The sequence below is a fragment of the Ixodes scapularis genome, unplaced genomic scaffold, assembly GCF_016920785.2.
Source record: "Ixodes scapularis isolate PalLabHiFi unplaced genomic scaffold, ASM1692078v2 ptg000247l_1___fragment_3__unscaffolded, whole genome shotgun sequence".
NCBI classification, from domain to species: Eukaryota; Metazoa; Arthropoda; class Arachnida; order Ixodida; family Ixodidae; genus Ixodes; species Ixodes scapularis.
In genome coordinates this window covers 789,089-808,948 of record NW_024609948.1, presented here as the reverse complement: position 1 = coordinate 808,948, position 19,860 = coordinate 789,089, and the positions used below count along the sequence as shown (strand labels likewise).

General features: G+C 47.0%; 1 long non-coding RNA gene across 1 annotated transcript; it reads right to left on the bottom strand.

Moving 5' to 3' along the window:
• Positions 1 to 6,689: 6,689 nt before the first annotated feature.
• On the bottom strand, positions 6,690 to 7,697 carry LOC121834016. The gene is made up of 3 exons (XR_006077004.1): positions 7,270 to 7,697; positions 6,859 to 6,947; positions 6,690 to 6,777 (listed from the first exon to the last, which is right to left on the bottom strand). It is a non-coding gene; the product is annotated as an uncharacterized LOC121834016 (long non-coding RNA).
• Between the last annotated feature and the right edge of the window lie 12,163 nt (positions 7,698 to 19,860).

Below are 19,860 nucleotides of genomic sequence, written 5' to 3'. Positions count from 1 at the left end.
CCAGAACCGAATCCAGATTCTCCAATCTGGAACCGACATTTCCAGAATTGAATCAAGATTCTCCATTCTGGATTTCGGCTTTCCAATTAGCTTCCAGAAAAAAATCAAACTGGGTTCTCAGGTAGGGAAGTATTGTTACGTGTACACTCCAGTATGTGCCTGCGAAACTTTGTAACATATATTTATATTTCAGCTTGCTTTTGAAAGGGAACTTAGGTTTGAAACCGACATTGAAGAAGACGAAAGATGCCTCAAGAAGGTTCTCCTAGAAACAGCAGAGTTGGCCACCTTCCTTTGCTGTCCCCCAGCCCTTAACACTGTCTGCAACACCAACGAACCATGGAGTCGTCACAATCTTCTGCTTTCGCACCCACACCATCTGACAATGATGCACCATGCGTGAAGGGGATCATTTTTTCAAAGGAAGAACTGTGAACAGCCGTGTCTAAGATCAAGCCATCACAATGCCCTTGTCCAGATGGTGTGGCACCTGCCTTTTATAGGATGATAACGCAGTACAGTTTGATCCCTCCCTCAGCTGTCTACTTCAAAGTATTTTCGATGAGGGAGCTGTTCCTACCACCTGGCAACACGCCTTACTCACCCCTATTCACGAAAGGAAAGAGAAGCCTACAAGCGACGTCAAGCATTAGCGTCCAACCTCAATAACATTAATCATCTACCGCACATTAGGATGCATACTGAACAGTCAGTTCCTCGATTTTTAGAGAGCACTGGATACTTATTGCAGACACAGCACAGTTTTAGGCACGCCCGCAGCTGTGGGACGGTCCTGGCGACCCCGTGTCATTTTGTAAGCAACAATCTTGGCAGTCGCAAAAAGAAAGATTTTCTACGGCTTCATCTCAGTTACGCGTTCGTTGCCCTCAACATCGATCTCCTGCTACATAAAATGTCAGGCGCCAGCGTTCATGGCTTCCTTCTCAAGTGGCTGCCACTAACTGAAGGGAAAAATCCCACAATTTGTTTACCAAGGTGTGCACTGAGCTACGATGAACGTCCCCTCCAGTGTGCCACAGTACCGGTTTCTTGTCAATGACATGCCTCAGGATGATAGATTTTCTTTCGTTCAGTACGCAGACCACACCTCGATGCTGGCTCCACTTACTGACACCTGCCTCCTTCTCCAGGACTACATCAAAGACATAAAGTGCCGGGTGACTAACAACTGCTAGCGGCTGCACACCACGAAAAGTGCCGTGATGCGCTTTAGCAGGCCCCACAGGGTGGGCAAATCGAGCTATCATTTGCTCAGTGAGCCCCTACCATGTATGACTCTTTGTCAAGCTTAGAAATTACATTCACACAAACATTAGATTTCACAGTGCACATAGGAAGTGTTGTACCAAAGGCTCGGCGAACCATGGGGGTTGTTTCTTGTATCTCCAGGTCATGGGGACCTTCGCCATAATCTCCGGTCATAAGGTGCATAAGACAGATTTCCAGAAAGATAAGGGAGGAGCCCCAAAAGACCAGTTCGACCACTTCGAAGTTTCCAAAACTTGCTTTTACGCAAAATGGTCCAACCAGCACCACAAAACCCTCTGCCATGGCCACTGATGCTTGTGTCATCGCCAAGTTTCAAATTGAGGGAATACAAAGCATTTGTACATGACTTATTTTTCGTGGGCTCCATTTTTCGCGAATTCGACTGAAGCTGAAGAGCTGGAATAATTAATTGGTACTCATTTTTTGCAATCCGCAAGGACCTCACTACAGCTTTCTGTATGTTCACATTTTAGCCAAATAGTTTGTGAGACCTATTTTTTGCAAAATGTAGACGATTCGTGAAAATTAGGTCTTCGTGAAAATTAATTTGTTTCCAGTATACAGTGGTACTAGTTTACTTAATTTCTCGTGACGGGCATGAAGGGGGCCAGATGGAAGGCGGATCATTATAATAAGGGTGACGAAGTTTATGCCACAATAGGCTGGGACACATCACAACAGATATAGTAGTCGGTAAGTCAGAGTCATATAGGATCACAAGGACACTCATTGTTATCTCTGTCTCTTGTGCTCCGAAGGAAAGAGCTAGATTTTCGTCACTCAATACTGCAAGCTTAGTGGCAGTGCAGCAGCCGCCCGTCGCCCCGCCCGCTGCCTGCCTCCCCCTCCCCCCCCCCCCCCCCCCCTCCGCCGGGGGGGTCACGTTTCAGCTGCAAGACCGCAACTTTATGATAATGCTAAAAGCTCTGCTAGTTAATATTCGTTGTATATGATGAGTGCAAAAACAGCATAAGAGGTATATAAGGTAAAATTGTACAAAATCAGAATAGGAAGACCAGGATAAGACGGAGCGCTCTGTCCTATTCTTGCCCTGCCTTGTGGGTGAAAACGATTCAATGCAGTGGGAAAAATGAAATATTACTGCTAAAGTCAGACGTCATGTAACATCTGCTTTGTTCACACTTCATTTTGATTTCTTTTGTCTAATTTCCACGACTTACAGATCCCAATCTTTAGGTTTGAGGCTTATGCTAATTGGATTCGAATAGGTTTGGTGATCAGTTCGAAGTGCAGTTTTTTAGCTGTCTCTCATCAATGATGCTTATATTAACAGTGCCTGAACGAGGGCAGGCTGCTACAGTCGCTGCTGCTGCAGTCACTGCTGTTCCAGTCAGTGAGCCGCATCTGTTTGAAGTCACTGATGGCAAGGTAAATTAGGAACTTTTTTTCACAAGATTAGCAATTCTAATGTTGCGATGGCAATAGTGTAGATCAACAGAAAAAAATATGAAAGACGTTTACAATTCTCTGTAATGTAAAATTAGAGAGCAGCTCTTGAGGAGGGGAGGGGAGGGTATGTCCCTGCTCCCCCTCCATACCCTTTCCTCCTCCTCTCCTGCTTCCCTCCCATTAATCAGGAAATTTCCGCTCAATTTCCCCCTAAATTAAGCAAAAATTTACCCGCTAAATAAAGCCGGGAAATATTCTTCCTAAATTCAGCGGGAAATTTACCGAAACTCTCCCGCTAAATTCAGCGGGGAAACTTAATTGGTGTTGAGGCCACGTGATGTCGATTTCCCCGTTAAATTTAGCAGAAAAATTTCCGTTACATTTTTTCTGCTAAATTGAGCTAGACTTCAAGTGTGACGTCATTACGGGAAAGGTCTCATAATGCAACACGCGTTTACGCCAATGCCGACGCCGCTCAACCCGGAAACGGGCGTCTAAAAGCTGCACTTTAAAAAAGTTACCCAAGCTTGACTATCCTGTCAAAGCCTTAGAAGCACAAAATGTGTCAAGCTCTACCATACACATGATGTGCGTGCTGTGCATATGGGGATTGCTGGGCACAATGTTCATGGCTGCTCAGCCTCATCTTCTGCCTGCCTCTTGCTTCGTGCATTCTTCACTCCCATCCGCTAAGGAAGAGTAAGAACGCATACCTACTTAAGCCTTGCACGCTCCATTTATTCCTAATCTTACGTGACATGCGATACGTAACCTTACACTACAGTAAAACCTCGTTATAACAAAATGGGATATAACAAACTAATGGATATAACAAAGCAATCATAATTCCCCTTGCTTGCTAATAGTATGGAGAAATGGACATTGGCTATAACAAACTAATGGTTATAACGAAATAACTACGACCGCTCCTTCAACTTTGTTATAACGAGGTTTTACTGTATTGGTTATCATTTTGTAATCATGCTGGCATACTTAGCACTTGCATGATTTAATTAGGCCTGAACTTAGGTGACACATGATCCCGTAATCTCCGTGATTAGGTAACTTATGTGGTCATATAATGTTACGTGATCATGTGCCATATTCAGAAATTTGGCAGTGCTGCTAGTGCTCCCCTGAAAAAGAAAACCGTGGATATAAAACCCCGTTCTTGGAAGCGGCTATGAACTCTTGCCGATGGCAGAGTGGTTAAAGCACCGCGCTCCAAACTGTGGGCACATGGGTTTGAATTCAGTCGAGAGCTACCAATAAATTTAGTTCCAATTTATATTCAATTTAAAGGGGCATTATGTGTAAATGGGAGGAGAAGGCTGAAAGGGGGAGATGGCTGCTGGTCCCTGTGGACGGAACCTAAAGCGATATGACCGACACACTCTTCAATGGCCTCCGGTCGGTGTTGATGCAATGTGATCTCTGCCCAGTGCTCTGAATGTCAACGTGAAGAGATTCATCAAAGCGCGAATAAACGGCGGGAGTAACTATGACTCTCTTGGTGCCCCTTGTTTACGTACCGCCATACCAGGTATGGCACTGCATAGATTGTTGGCACTGGGCACGTCATCGCATCCTGCGTGCGCCGTGGCCTTGCAGCTGCCGCACATGGTCGACTTGAAAGATTGACTAGAACGGTCGTTCATCTTTAAGGGCAAGGTGCTTCGATCTAGGGGTGCTGTATCCAGGTTTTGGGCGAGAGAGTGGCACAAGAGTGCAGACGGTGCTGCCCTGAAGGAGTGCTCACGTGTACCGTCTTCGCAGGTGTGGGTTGGAAAAGGTACACGTCCGATGAATGGAAAGAGGTTCATTGATTTGGTAAAGACGAGGGCAAATGCGCTTCCTCACATGACTAGGACTAAGAGGGGTCGGGACGTCTTGACTCGTCGGGCCGGTTGTGACTCCGCGGAGTCACTGGGACACATTACGCAAAATTGCTTCTGCACGCACAGTGCCAGAATCAAACGACATGATAGTTTAGTGCAGTATGCTCCTGGTCCTCTGAAAGAAAAGGGATGGGAGGTGCTGGTAGAACCCGAGTGCCACACCGCAACACAGAAACATGTGCCAGACCTCGTTATTGCAGGAGGTAGTCAGATGACTGGTTGATACACAGGTGGTGGGTACGTATTCCACCCCAGATGCCGCACATGAGCGGAAGGTGCAAACTATAGTGTTCCAGAGCTTCTGGATATTATTAAAGGGGCCAATAGTGTTGCACCGGTTGTGACTAGTTTGACTATCACATATATATCAAGTGTTTGGTCGCCAAAAAGTGCTGCAGCTCTTACCAATCTTGGGTTTGGTAGACAGGATTTTAAGGTATTGACTATACTTTGCCTTCGGGGGGGGTCAGGTGCTTTCGTCGGCATCAGCAGATGACCTCCGTGGTGCACGGGCGATGAAGCGCCCCGGCGGTTGTGTGTTGCCATGGGGCTATTGGTGGGTCCCTCTCCCTTGGAGAGGATAAGGACTTCCAGACTTCATGCCAAAGATCAGCCTGATGCCTCTGCGAAGGGGTGGGCGAGGAAACGATTTTTGTGCACAAGTCCTACTCGTTAAAAAAAAAAAAAAAAGCCAAATGCCTTGGGTATTTTGTGGGTAAACAGAAAGTCAGCTTCGTTTCGGCTGCGTTTGGTTAGCGAGCCGAGTTCCCGGCGATCGCGCCTTTGGCCAGGTCCGCACGCCTCCACGACTATTGCGTGCTCCCGGACACCGCCGGGTACCCCCCGCTGCTCTTGGAAGATTCTCAAGTCCGCCAGCGCAGTTTCAGCACCTCTCCAAACGTGTGAGCAGCCGGCCGCTGAGGCTTTCTTCACCCCTTAACGGTCACTCGTTTTTTGGCTGCTGGAGTTAGTGCTAGGCGCTAGTGGACCGCTGGTTCCTACACTAAACATTTTTTTTTCAGTCTCGGTGCGTCGAACCACGCACAAAAGTCCCTGGTCCCACTGCCATCCTTTTTTTTTTCTCGTGGCAGCTCTGCCGGTTTCCAGTTCGAACTTTGCACGCGAACTGGGAGCGCATGCAACTTTGTTTAGTTGCGCCGGCCATCAACAGAGGGCAATACGTTCCACCCGTGGATTTCACCACCTCTGTTAGACTAGCAGCAGAGAAAAACGTCTTTTCACTTTTCTTTTCTTTCTTTTAGCAACATTTGTAGGTTTTTTTGTTCGTAATCAAGCGCAGTTCGGCACTTTGGCGCAATAAACATGGTTTTTGGGGTTGTTTTTTTTGTGCTTCGGCATGCAGCCCTGTGGATCGGATCTACGCTTTGGGGCTACGCAGGGCACCACTAGCTGGTTTTCACTACATGTAGTGGCGTAGTCTGCAGGACTAGTATAATCTAGTGCTCTAGGGAACTTTGTACCTTTTGAACAAGTTACTGTGGCCTGTACAGCACAGGCCACATTACCAGGCTCTCCCTCTCGGCCTCACAGCCTACACTTAAATACAAATACCCTGTGTCGCAAGCGGCTGGGGGAATAGTGCTTCATATTTTTTTTCCTATTTATTTCAGCATGTCAGGGACTCATCCATCACCTAGCGTGTTAGCAAACCTTTGAGAGGCTGTATCCCTCAGAGGAGATTGTCTGCCACCTGTGCGACAAACGACTAACTTCTCGCATCTCTCTGGGGGGCACTACGAACATGTTCATAGTTGTCACTTCGTACGGAGGTGCTTCTATTGCCTCGCCAAAACGTACACCAAGAGCACCTCCATGTCGTCTCATTACACAAGGTGTCGGAAGAAACCATTAGTATCGCCCACTTCAACCGTAGTGACGAACGCCGACTCACACAGTGTGGCCAGCAACGAACTTCCGCAGGCTTCCACTCCTTCCCCTGCAAGTCACACCGAGGAGAAGGAGCACCCAGAGTTCTCCCGGGACTCCAAGAGGGCAGACATGTCGATGCCCTTCACAACCAGCACCCCTGCTTTGCGTCTCCCACCAGCAGGTGACTGGACCACGGAGGACGTCAGGACTTTGGCGGTCCAAGAATTGTCGATGCCCGCCAAGATGAAGTTTACCAACAAAGAACTCGCCAAGGGGTACGCAGGGGTACCTTGGCAAACCATCAAGGGCATCAGGGGGCGGAAGTTGTACAGGGACTTGCTACAGCAAGAACAGCTGCGGAGCAGGTTACCTCGGCCGGACTCCAGGGTTCCTGCACATGGTGAGCCCCCCACTGCCACTCCAGGGGGACCACTGCCATCAGTGCAAGATTCCTCCGGCCTGCAGACGGACATACCCTCATCACCCCTCACCACGCCAAGACCACAGCGGTGAAGCGAGAAGTCCATACATCATTCTCCAACCCCGGTCACCCCCCGAGATATCCCCCCTACACCGGAGGCAAGGCCCTGGACAGAGAGGGACACTCAGGCACTCGTGCTGTGCAAGCTCGAAGCTTCTCTGTGCATGCGTAGTGACGAAGAGCTCGCTGCATTGATGCCAAGAAGAACACGGCAGAGCGTCCGGGACTACCGTCTGGTGCCCCAGTGCGCAGAGGCGATGCGCAGGGAGCTCGGCACGCGACGGGGAAAGGATGTCTCACCCTTACTCCGAACTTCATCCCTTTGTGGCCCCTCGCCAGACACCCCGCCAACTGTCATCGTTCCTGGTCCCTTTGCTAAATCCATCATCGCAGAGGTCACACGTACATTGGCACCGCAAACTCTCTTCCACCAGCAGAGTTCAACGCGCGGTGGACCGTCTCGGAACTGACGGCACTGGCCAGGGCAGAGATCACCTGCAAGGACCACCCTCATATGAACCTTGCTTTTGCCAGGGTATTCACCACCCAGTCCTCACAGGGAATCACAGGGCAGCGAAATACACGCCATTACAAGGAGATCCTGGAGACCTTCAAGGCGGCGGCACACAAGCAGCCGGTTCCTATTCAACCGGTCCGCGTTCACGACGCCGGATCTGCCTGGGTGCGTCTGCAGCCCGCACCAGGAACCCCTGTCACCATCGCTCAAGGGTTGCTGGACCCCATCAAGATAGGAGAGGACCTGGGGAGAGGGAAGGCACCGAGGGCAGCAAGAAAAAGAAGCATCGTCTAGCCAAGAACCGTAACCAGCGCCGTCACGAACGCTATGCAGAACATCAACGGCTGTACAGTCTGGGGCCTAAGGTGCTCGTCGACGAGTTGGGGCTGGACTGGGCTGACCCAGCAGTCCTCTTCTCGGAGCTCCACCGGGTTTACGACCTTCTCATGTCTACACCACCAAGACCGGTTGACGGGTTCATAACATCCGAACAAGTACTCAACGTAGAGGTGGAGCCGTTCACCGAAGGAGAGCTCCAAAGAGTGCTCAAGAACACCGACGCAAAGACTGCCCCTGGCCCGGACGGCCTTACCCTGAACGAGGTTTCCAGATTCCACCAGCCATTCTTGCCATCATTTTCACCAACTGGTTGGCCTTCGCTATGCTTCCCGAGGACCTCAAGGTGGCCAAGAGTTTTCATACCCAAGTCCCGCTCGGCCACTACTGGCGGAGACTTCAGGCCCATCACCATCTCATCCATCCTACTGCGCATCTACACAAGGGCGCTGCTCCGACGGTTCGCGCAAGATCACGTCTTCCACGACCTCCAGGGTGGATTCGGCGACGACAGGAGAGCTTCATCCAACATCATTCTTCAGGCCCTCATGAAGGCGAGGAAGCAGGCTCGACAGAGCTTCTACAGCCTGAGCCTCAATGCCTGCTGTGCCCCGTCTGCGGAGTGCCGGAACTGCACCACCCCATCCACCTGGCGGGCGCCTTGCACCAAGCTCGCGTCGCCGCGGACTGGGCTCGCCGAGCCGCACCACCTCCTGCTGCACCTCCGGCAGCTCCCCGCTCGTTGAAAGTCGCAGAGGCCATCCGGGTGCTCCGCCGATTCCGCCCGGATCTGCTCCGCGACCCGGCCCACGAGGAGGCCATCTTAGACCTCGACCTCTAAGTGGGAGAGGTGTGGGGCGCTCGGCCCGCCACACGGCGGCCAAACCGGCGACTAGCGGGGGGGCGGCTCCCGGTGCCCATTGCATACGCACGGGCTTAAAAGGGGTGGCCAGTGCGGCCGACAGGAGTTGCTGTCCCGAGTCTTGGCCAGGTCGGGATCCAGGAGTCATGGTAATAAACCCCGCTTGACCCCAAGGAAAGAGTCGTCTGATTGATCACCTGCGGCGGACGGCGGAAGTCGAACGCTACAACACTCCAGAAATAGTGCCACAAAGAGTGCCACAATGATTACGAGTATTTTACCTACTTTTCCTTCGTTCAGCACGTTCCAAATGGAAGTGTAGCTTTTCAACAATTATTTTTCACAATGGCATGTTCTTTAACAAAGGAAAGTGGTACACGCATTTATTATGGGCATATAACTGAAAATCAAAGCAGAATACTAATTATGGTCTTTATTTCCAAAAAGACAAGATACTCTGGGTGCCTTGCAAGACTAGGCAGGTAGACGGGTCCGTATGGAGGAGCGTTTGCCAGCCAGCCAGCCAGGGCAAACACTACAGCGTACCGAAAACACAAAATCGCTACATTACGCGAATAAACTTTAAACATTAATTCATAGACGTTGCAACATCCATGAAACACATACAGGCCGTGGTAATGAACCACTAAGGTTGAAACCAGCTACGCTTCGAACGGGCTCGCCGCCGGCAGAAGTGGTCCGGGATGGAACGCCAGTGCCACCTGATAGATTCTACACAAAGTGCCTCACATGGAGGCCGCCGCTTTTTCCACTCCCCGCCTTATTCTGGTTCGCTATAGCTCGTCTGCTCACTGTGCGATGACGTAAAGGCGGGCCCTGCAGAAATCACAGGCTTGAGGAGAGCGGAGGCCGGCGCAGCTTTGAAACCGGCTGCCGTGGCCCGTGTCTGCCCTCGGGCAGAGTGTCGGGGGCCTCCAGCCTTCTAGTTCACCATGGCTGACAGCCAGGAATGCGCAGATTCAGATTCCTCACCCCCTCGGGCTGCCAAGAGGACAGACTATTGGAGCTGGGAGATCCGCGGCATCTCTAGCATCGGAATCGTTGGGTGGGTGTCCGACTCCTCTCGGTTCTAGGCGCAAATGTTACGGGCATGGTGGAAATCGATATAAGTAAAGCTCCCCGCCCCCCCCCCCCCCAACCTGCGTTCACGCCGCTTCACAGCGACAGTGTGTGGCTGCTAAGTGCAAAAGTATTAACCCACTTGGCACCCCCCCCCTCCGTACACGCCGCGTTGCGGCGTCCAGCTGACAACCCAAGCCCTGCTTTCCTTCATTGCACATCCGGAAAGGAAGTCTTATACCCTTTAGTTCAGCAAAATTTTGTTGGCAACATTTTTTTTTAAGTGTTAATCATAAAAAAGAAATGTAGTAAATATCGACAAAATAAAATGTTCAAGAAAAAAGAAAAAAAAAAAGTAAGTCCACACTGCAGACCGAACCGGGGTCCGCTGCGTATGAGGCAGACACCTTGCCACTTAGCTACGCTACCGCTTCGGAAATTCGTTCTAACCATTCGTTTTATACGAGTTTCAAAACGTCGTGTGCATAGCAATTTCCAGTCAACGTGCACGCGCCCGTGCATATAATTTTACTCAATCAATATATGCTCGAAGATCCGCCTGCCTCCAAGGGTGACGGACATGACGAGCGAACGGCACATTCAATGCCCATGTCCACATGCCCGAGGGCTCGAACCGTTGCGCTGACTGGGGTTTATTCAAGCCCTTCAGAGCTGTTCTTCAAGATGATTTGCTCAAAGTATCTCGGTAAGTGGCCAAAAACCACTGCAGAAAACACTGATGAGTAAGACTAGGCTGTCTTATCAAAACATTTTGTGGTCTTCGGACGAAGGCCGAGTGTTTCTTTTCTCGTGTTACTGTATCTAACTATTCTTTTATCTGCTTGCTTGAAAACCTGGTTGCGTCCCACCATTAGCTCTGAAGATAACTTTCCGCCCTATTTTGAAATTTTTTTCATCGCGATCGTGACTTTTTTTTGCGAGGTAGCATAGGAGGTGGTGTGATGATTGCAGTTGACAGGCGGTACAACTCAAAAAGACGCGAGGATTTAGAGGGGTCCCCTGAGTGTCTATCGGTTGAAATCGAGTGCACAAAGCGGGTGTTTTATTCGGATTGTTTTATCCCCCTCCTCAAACTACACCTCATCAGGCGTCTTGTAACATTGAGAATATAGTGAAAGAGTTGTATAGGTGCAACCTTTTGATAATGGGGGACTTTAACGCTCCAGGTATTAACTGGACAAATTTAAATGTTCACACTGACAACTTTTATTGCAAGCAGAAATGCAGCCGTCTACTGAACTTCGTATCGTTTTTAGATCTCAGACGGCACAATTATGCTCTTAAAGGGGTGCTCTGGCAATTTCTTCATGGTCCCCGATTGGCTTGAAATTTTGCTAAACTCGCCAAACAACATCGCCAAAATAGTATCCCAAATATTAGGTCAAAATAATTTTTTTTTTCGCGAAGTTATAGAATTTACAATTTTGGTCCTCACCGTGTTTCTCAAACTGAAAGTCTCTACTGGCAACAACGAAAAAGTGACGTCAGTTAAAGTGCAGGGGTTCCCTCTTTGGACTGTAGAATTTGTTCCCAACTGATTCGAAGCAGTTTCATGGTGTCAAATGAATGCTTTGGATGCTCGCTCCAATCCCCGTGCTCCAGCACGGAACAAATGATTGGCATATTCTATTTTTTAGACTGCTCGCTCGACTGGCAAGCCTGCCCGCCACTGACGTCACGGCACTGAAAAGTGCGCGTATGTTTGAATGTTGGTTTTTGCACCATTTTCATTTGCCGCATTGGCAATAACTATTATGAATTTCGTGATACTAAATAGCATACCGGAAAGGGTAAAGGCCGGGGAGTCAGGAAATATAGTTAGTTGAGGCAGCTAAAAAAATCGCCAGAGTACCCCTTTAACAACCAGGAGAATTCTTTAGATTCATGTTTCTCTAGTATGGAACGCGTTTCCATCGTTCGGAGTCAATCCCCATTGGTCCCTGAAGATATATATCACCCTGCACTTGATGTAGTGTTCTCCCGTATTTCACCAGTTTGCACTCCTCCTTCCTAAAGATGCCTTCCTCACACCTCGTATAGTAATTTCTCGGCAGGCGACTATATTTAAATGCACTATTATTTTACGGATGTCAACTGGGCATCTGTTCTTAAGCCTATCAATGTGAATGAGCAAGTCACTTGCCCCACGAGAATTGTTCTGGGGGCTATGGAGATATGCATTGCATTAAGAACGTCAAAAAATTCTCACTTTCCTAACTGGTTATCCTTAGAACTAAAATCTCTCTTGGTCAAAAAAGACTTCTTGCATAGAAAAAAAACAAAAAAAACTGCCTCTCAAAGTGGGAAGCAGAATTAAGAGCGCTAGAAAACAATTCAACCGTTTAATTAACTGTGATCAAAAACTTCACCGCGAGTCTGTAGAATAGGATCTTGTGAAATATCCAAAGAGATTCTGGAGGTACGCTAGTAAGATCGGAGATAGCTTCCGAATTTCATGGAGGCGATGCGGTGAGTGTACGTAGTTGTTTACAGCTCATCTTGGTTTAGTCTATAAAAACAGCTCCGACTCGACGTCTCCTACGTTGTTTCATTTGACTGGGTTCGGCAACCTACTCAGTAGCATTCATGTCGATAAAGAATGTGTTGCGTTATGTATTAAGAAAATGAGAGCCACATTATCTGCTGGAGTGCCAGAATACCCTCAGAAATACTAAATCTTATCCATTTTGTGCACTGTACTTAATAACTTCCTGAGGTCGGGGATATTTCCAGAAAAATGAAGAATAGCTGTTGTGGTTCCAATATTAAAGACAGAAAATAGGGCTGATGTCCTTAACTATAGACCTATCTCTCTCTTGTTCCTTCATTTTCCAAGCACTTTGAAATGGTCATACATCAATTCTCGTCTCTTAAGTTTCGTAACATAGCCATCCCTAACACACACGGTTTAATGTCCGGCCGGTCAACTGCTACAAACCTCGCAACATTAATGTCCACCCCTTCTCAGGTCGTTTGTAATAAAGGTCAGCTGGACGTTATCCGCTTTGACTTGAGCAAGGCCTTCGACATTGTTAACCACACTATTCTCTTAGCGAAGCGTTCCGCCTATGGAGTGTGTGGCTCACTTCTGGACTGGATTAAAGACCACCTGACAAAAAGAATCGCGTACATCCGGGTTAACAACATAGCCTCTTCATTCTACAGGGCTTCCTCTGAAATTTCTCAGGGATCTGTTTTAGGTCCCCTCGGGTTCTCTGCTTTCGTAAACAGCGCTTCCCCCCTGTTTTCTAAGCCTTTATTTCTGCAGTATTCAGATGACATAAAACTCTACAAACAAATAATTCGCAGTGATGATTGCATTGAGCTTCAAGAGGATGCATGTTCCTTTTAGAACTGGTGCTCGGTTAATGATATTTGTCTTAACCAATCGAAAACCATGGTTAAGACATTTTCACGGAAAACATTGAATACCATTTTCGCGTACAGCATCCGCAGTGAGTTCTTAACGCTTGTATTTGAGATGAGGGACCAGTGAGTTACGTTTGATTCAAGCTTACGATTCGGTGATCCCATAAAAACAGTTATGAACTCGTCTCTCAGCACATTAGCACCACATATATCATAACAAAAGAATTTAAAATTCCGTTTACGTTTCCGACACTGCACCATTCGTTCGCGAGATCACAACTTGGGTACGCCTCAGTTGCATTGAACAGCATTTCTAAAACTCCTTGGCACTCGACAAAGTTCAAAAGTTCATTTCCATCTTAGAACATCACTACGTTAAGAGTGGTCCACATAACTTCAATTATGAAACTGATTTTGAACTTGTGAACTTGCTGAGCCTGCATCAGTGCCGGGCTAAGGTAAACATGTTGCTCTTATTCAGAGCTCTTCACGATTTTATTAACTCTCCCCGCCTTTTGTTAGAAGTGAGCCTTAGAGTGTCACGTGCGCTTACACGACATCAATCATTCTTTTATACCTCTCGTCATTGTAATCGATTAAGCCCTATTCTTAGATTGACCGAGTTCTACAACATGTACTCTGATGCACTCTATTTTTTGTTTGTGCTGCAGAACTTTTGGTCATTCTGTTTGCAGGCAGTTAATGCTTGAAAAGGGTTGATAAGTACTTGTGTGTCACTACAATATCATGTACTTGCATTTGTTTAGAATATGCAAGCTTTGTTGTAGCTTCTACGTTGTTCATCTGCTTGTTCTGACTTCTCCAACTGTCTTCTAATTTGCGACTTTCCTGATGTCACACTGGTATTAATATAGCAATACTAATATATTTAATATTAGAACACAGCTCTAAGGTGCCCGTTTCCATGTTTCGCGATATCAGCATAACCGCGCTAAATTTAGCGGGAAAACTGATGTCACGTGACCTTAACACCGATTCAATTCCCCACTACATCTAGCGGAGCAATTGAATTTCTTCATAGGTGCAAGTTATTTTTCCTTGCTAAAGTTAGCAAGGAAACTGACTTGGAGGAGTACGGGAGAGGAGGGGATAGAGGAAGAGGGGCATACCCTCCCCTCCGTACCCTTCCCCCTCCTCCTCAAGAGCTGCACTCCAATTTTGCGTTAGAGATTCGTAAACATCTTATTTTTTTCAGTTGAATGTAAGACTGTACATGTCAGGACTCAGTACATTTAAGACTGGTGAACTCCATTCCACCATTGCCCTGGTGTTTCCATTTTAATTTCCTTTTTTTTTTTTGTCTCACAAGTGTGCCAGAGCTAAGACTCAAGGGGTTGTTCCTGGACACTCAAACACTAATTGATTGATTGATTGTCATTGATTGCTTGTCAGCGATTGATTGATTTATTGACATACTGACTGTGCGTGGATGCTATCTCCGCAACGGTCTTTCTGCTCGGCACGGTGTCCAGCCAGCGGTGAGGTGGCTCATTCACCGAAAGTGGAACCAGCGGGGGGAGCAGGCGGCACTGCCCAGTCGAGGCCGGGGCCGTTCGCATCCGATTGCCTCCGACCTCGGCCGCGCAATGAGTATGCAAGAGCGCAGGAGCCAGTGGACTATTTTGTTGCACCGGCGCCCACAACCATTGACTGTTCCTGTCAGGGGTAAAGCTAGCTGACCAACTACAGTTGTTTCTTTTTTTGTTTTTTTGTTGGCTTTGTTTTTATTTGTGTTTCTCACAGAGGCACAACCAGCTGGCCCACCTCATTGTCTTTGGCTATTGTTTTTTTTATACATTCATTTTTGTATCGTGATGCAGCGTGACAAACTTCGGAATGTTCTGTGTGCTCCAAGGCCCTTTTGAGGAACGGCAGGATGATAAGGTGCGCCTTCTGCTTAGCCTCCTGCCACATCGGGAAGATGTGCTCGAGGATCACAGAAGGCTGAGGATGGGTGAGGCAAAGAGCCATTAATATCATTCTGCAGGGAAAACGACACCAGGAACACCGAATGTGACGCATGGCCGTCACAGCTCTCTTCCATTTTGAAAGAGCTCCAGATGATGAGGGCTAGCATATAGACTCGCTCCAGCAGCTTCCTTGAAAGTGGACATCCTTTTGGCATTAAGGCGCGTCGTCAAGCAGATGAAAGACAATCAGTGGAGTCCAGGCCTCAATGGAATTGTTTTCTGCCCAGTACAACACACTTTTGGCAGCGGTCACGGCTAATGACCAGGTCATTAACGAGGTCAGGGCTGAGGTGATGGAGCTGAGAGGCCATATGCATGAGCAGGCCAAAGAGATCTAGGCTCTCAAAAAAGAGCTTAACACCAACGAGCAGTATGGCCGCCTCCCTAATCTGGAGATTCAATGCCTGCCTCAGTGACCTCAAGAACACCTTGGGGAAATCATTGCAGACATTGCGCGAAGAGCGGGCGTCTCAAATTTCCGGCCGTTCAGGTGCTTGCCATACACCGCCTCCCGAGTGGAAAAAGCGGACCCCACCAGTTTTGGTGAGGTTCCAACCGGTTGGCGGCAAGAAAAAGTGGATGACGGCTTGCGGTAGGTTGCACGCACTAAGCAAGGGGTCATCGCTGCAGCGTCTGTATTTCAATGGCAACCTCACTAGGCTCTACCGAGAGCTCTTCTGGATGGCCCATTCCCACGCCAGAGAAATGCACTTGAAGTTTGTGTGGGTAAGGGACGTCAATGTCTTTGCAAAGATGGACAAGAAAGGCCGTCCCATCTGAATTTACTGACACGCTGACCTGGAAGAAATAGTGTAACTTGATGACTTCGTCTCAGGTTTTTTTTTTAGGCTGACTATCGGATTTTTTGAGCCTTATGAGTAACTTGGCACTGGACGGCGGCATCATATATACTGTGGTACACGTAAATATTCGGATCATTAGAAAATATTGGGACCAGTTCTGTTTTTTTGATAAGAGGTGTCATCGCCAACGTTATTGTGTTTGTACTATCGGAGACCAACGCTCATGAGTGAGCAACTAAATGTTATCATCTGGATGGTTTTAGTAAGTTTTGTTTCACACGACAAAGCAGAAGAGGGGAAGGTACAGCCGTATTCATAAAAAAATGGGCGGCATGCAGAATGTCAGGATCACACACCCACCCGAGACAATATACCCGAGGAGCAAGAGGCAATATCTATGAATCGAGACGAGAGCCACAGGCACGTAAAAACATCGAGGAAGTTTTCCCTTTCCTCCGGCATCAGTCAGCGAAATGGTTCACCGTCTCCAATTTCCAGTGACGACTTTCCAACCACGTTTCAAGAGAGTCAGAACGATCCTGCAACGCCGGACGCAGGCCCTCCAAACTCGCCTGCCACGTTGCTTAGTTGCACACGGGACCAAGACACGGGGGGCATTCCACCTCTTCTCAGAAGATCAACACAGATGCGCCAGCCACCTACGCGGCTGGGCATTTGAAAACTTGTTTTTTTTAAGGGGGATATTTTGCCGTTAGAGGCACTCGACTTCCACCAGATGGTGGAAGTCGAGTGCCTCTAACTTCCACCATCTGGAAATCGAATCGAAAGCTGCAGATCTATGTGGAGGGACAGTGGTTAAACGTAAAAGAAATGTGGGCTTCCTGCTTCAAGAGTGAGCTAACTGTTAGAACTAATACAGAAGCCCAAAACAAGATGCTCAAAGAGCACTACTTAAAATGCCACAGTGGACGAAAGAGCCTGATAAGTCTGCTGCAGATGATGAAGACATTTCTGAGTGACAGGGAGAAACATTTCTCAAAAGACAACTTGCACTTCTCCTCAGGCCACAGAGTTTATCACTAGTCTGTACCAACATTCCTGCACAACAGGCCACGTGCCGTGGTCAAGCACATAATGGCAAGTCTACATGCTGCCGGGGACATTGATGCGGACCACATAATCACAGATGAGCCTAGTGGCATATTTCATGTTCAAAGTGCTGCATCGGCAAATGCTTCTTACCTTGCACAGTTCACCACAACAAGCTGCAGTTGCCCTGATTTTCAGAAGACGAGACTGCCCTGCAAACACTTTGGTGCCATAATTTTGAATATCCAAGGTTGGTGCTTCGACAGGCTGCCTGCCTCTTATAGGAATGGTCCATTAATGAGCCTTGACAGCTTAACTGTCTCGGATCTTGCAGTAGCCACCCCATCGGAAAGGTGTGGACATCTTGCGGCTAATGTGAGTAAAGATTGCAGAGCCACAGACACCACACTCCCAGACTTGAAACATCGGGAAAAGTTGGGAATAAGAGTGCTGAAAGCAAAAGTCCCAGCTGAATTTGAAAGGGGAAAAAGCTTTTCCTACTACTGCACCAGCCAAGATAACCTGAGTGCTAGAACTGCTTAGAGAGTGCAGCTCCATGCTTCAAGAAGAGACACCATCTGTTGGCGGTCTGGGTCTGTGCGGCTCACCCACAAAGGGGCACTCCGGTCAGTGCAAAAGACAATCGGGCAACTGCAGCCTATCCAATGTTTCTGGGCTGAAACGACACTGCCCTCTTCATCAAGAGCATTGGCGTGCACGGGGACGTGTTTTGGAAAAGGCAGCCATACTACGGAAAGCATACAATGTTGCACCAACATGAGTAAAAATTCAAGATGGGGGAAAGGATTCCAAGATCTAAATTTTTTAAATAGAATTCGATTTTAACATGTTCCAAATTGTAATATAGTACATTCTGTGGGACGTGGTTGTCCGTGAATGTTCCCTTAGAACCACCTTCAACCCTCGCTTTGTTTGTGTCCGTTTGGTTTGAATGAATGATTGACATGTTTCCAATTTTTATGACACTATTATGTACTCCTTGTATTGTACACTTTCTAGTACTCTCATCACACTGCAGAAGTGTACAGTATCCTGTACGATTTTTTGGTCCAAACACAACATTCATGCTTTGTTTCACTTTACTCATACAGATTAGCACTAGAAAACAGATTTTACCATTTAAGTGGAGGCCCAACTGGCCCACACTAGCTCATTCCATTACGTAGTATCTTGGGTAAAAACTATTCAGGTGTGAAAAAAAACACAAAAATTTGGCAACTGCAGATTTGTGTAAGCTGTGTCAAATTCTCTACCTATGAAGACACCACCTGAAGTGCACCAGACGTGTTGATTATTCAGTTTCCTCACCTACCTATTTTTTTCCATAAATCATCAGAACTTTCTGTGGTGCCTCAGTGAAACATATGGGGTACACGTACATAGCATTGCAATTTCTTTAGCGATGCAATGACAAATTTTTTTTAATTTCGAGGTTTATTTTATACTAGGAAGTTTAACCAAATGAGAAACATAATGAACAACCATGCACTTGCATACAAGTACCAAACACAGTACTGTACAAACTTGATACACCTCCATATTTTGTGTAAATAAAAATTTGTTTCACGTGGAACACTGTTCACTGCAAAAAAACCTGTCAATAAGTGCAGTTCAAGCGTGCCTAACGACACCTTCCCTAGTTAAACTGGACTTTCCCTTTAGCGCAGCTCGTCCTCTCTTAAAACAACATAGTCATGCCCTACAATGACCGATAGCCCATAAGTGCAATAACGACAGATATCTTTGCAATTTCAAGATATGTTTATGTAACGTAGAAACTTGAGATATTGAAATAAAGAATAACTAACCAATACTTCGTCTCATCCTAACATCAACTAGCCTGTGAGGTTACAAGCGCGAGCTCCTTGCATTGAATCATACTACCTCGGCTGCACGAGCGCACGTTCACCGGGAGTACCACAGCTACTCGTTCACGATTGTAGGCTTTGCAGTTAGTCCATCTCAGGATGAAAAGAAGTGTAGAAGAAAGTACATTCAAGTCGACACACTTGCGAGAGCAGCTGCTTAACCACACAACACAGATATAATAAATAATGTACAATGACACAAATCTCAATTGACTCCTGAGTGCAATGTGTTGCCTCTGCTACACTGTACTTGTACCACTTGTACGCCAAGAGGGGCGGTTACTGTGCAGCGCCAAAGAAAATGTGTTTCTGGAGCAATTTCTTGATTTTGTATGCGTCAACAAATATATACATTGTTAATGACTTCAATATAGACCTGTCCACTGTATCTGCTTCGCAAACTCTATTTACCTCTATTCTCGAATCAAATGGTTTTAACAATTTAATCGAATGTCTAACATTTGACCTCTTCATAACAAATAATGATAATGAACATGGGTATTCTGGCGTAATACTCAGTGATGTCAGCGACCCTTTCACCATTTTTTTTTTCATTTATTAGAAAATTTCGCAGTAAAACATCAATACCACTACAGGAACCAATATTTGCTCAACAAATGAATGCCCAAAGATTGGACGTTTTTTAATGCTATAGGTAATACTGACTGGAGCTTAGTATACATAAAGAAACAGCAGATGAAGCTCATAACATTTTCTTGTCTTCTTTAACTAGGATTCATGAAAATTGTTTTTCATATAACAAATAGAGAAAAGCAAAAAGTCGAGAACGCCATGGGCCACACCTGAACCAGTTCGTAAAATAAACATACCGTAAAAAAAATCTTTTTAAAAAATTTATTAAAAACAGGGATCCAAGTCAATTATGTGATTATAAATCTTTCCGTAACAAACTGAATTCCGTACTGAAACATGCTAAATTGAATTACTACAGTTGAACCTCGATGTAACGAAG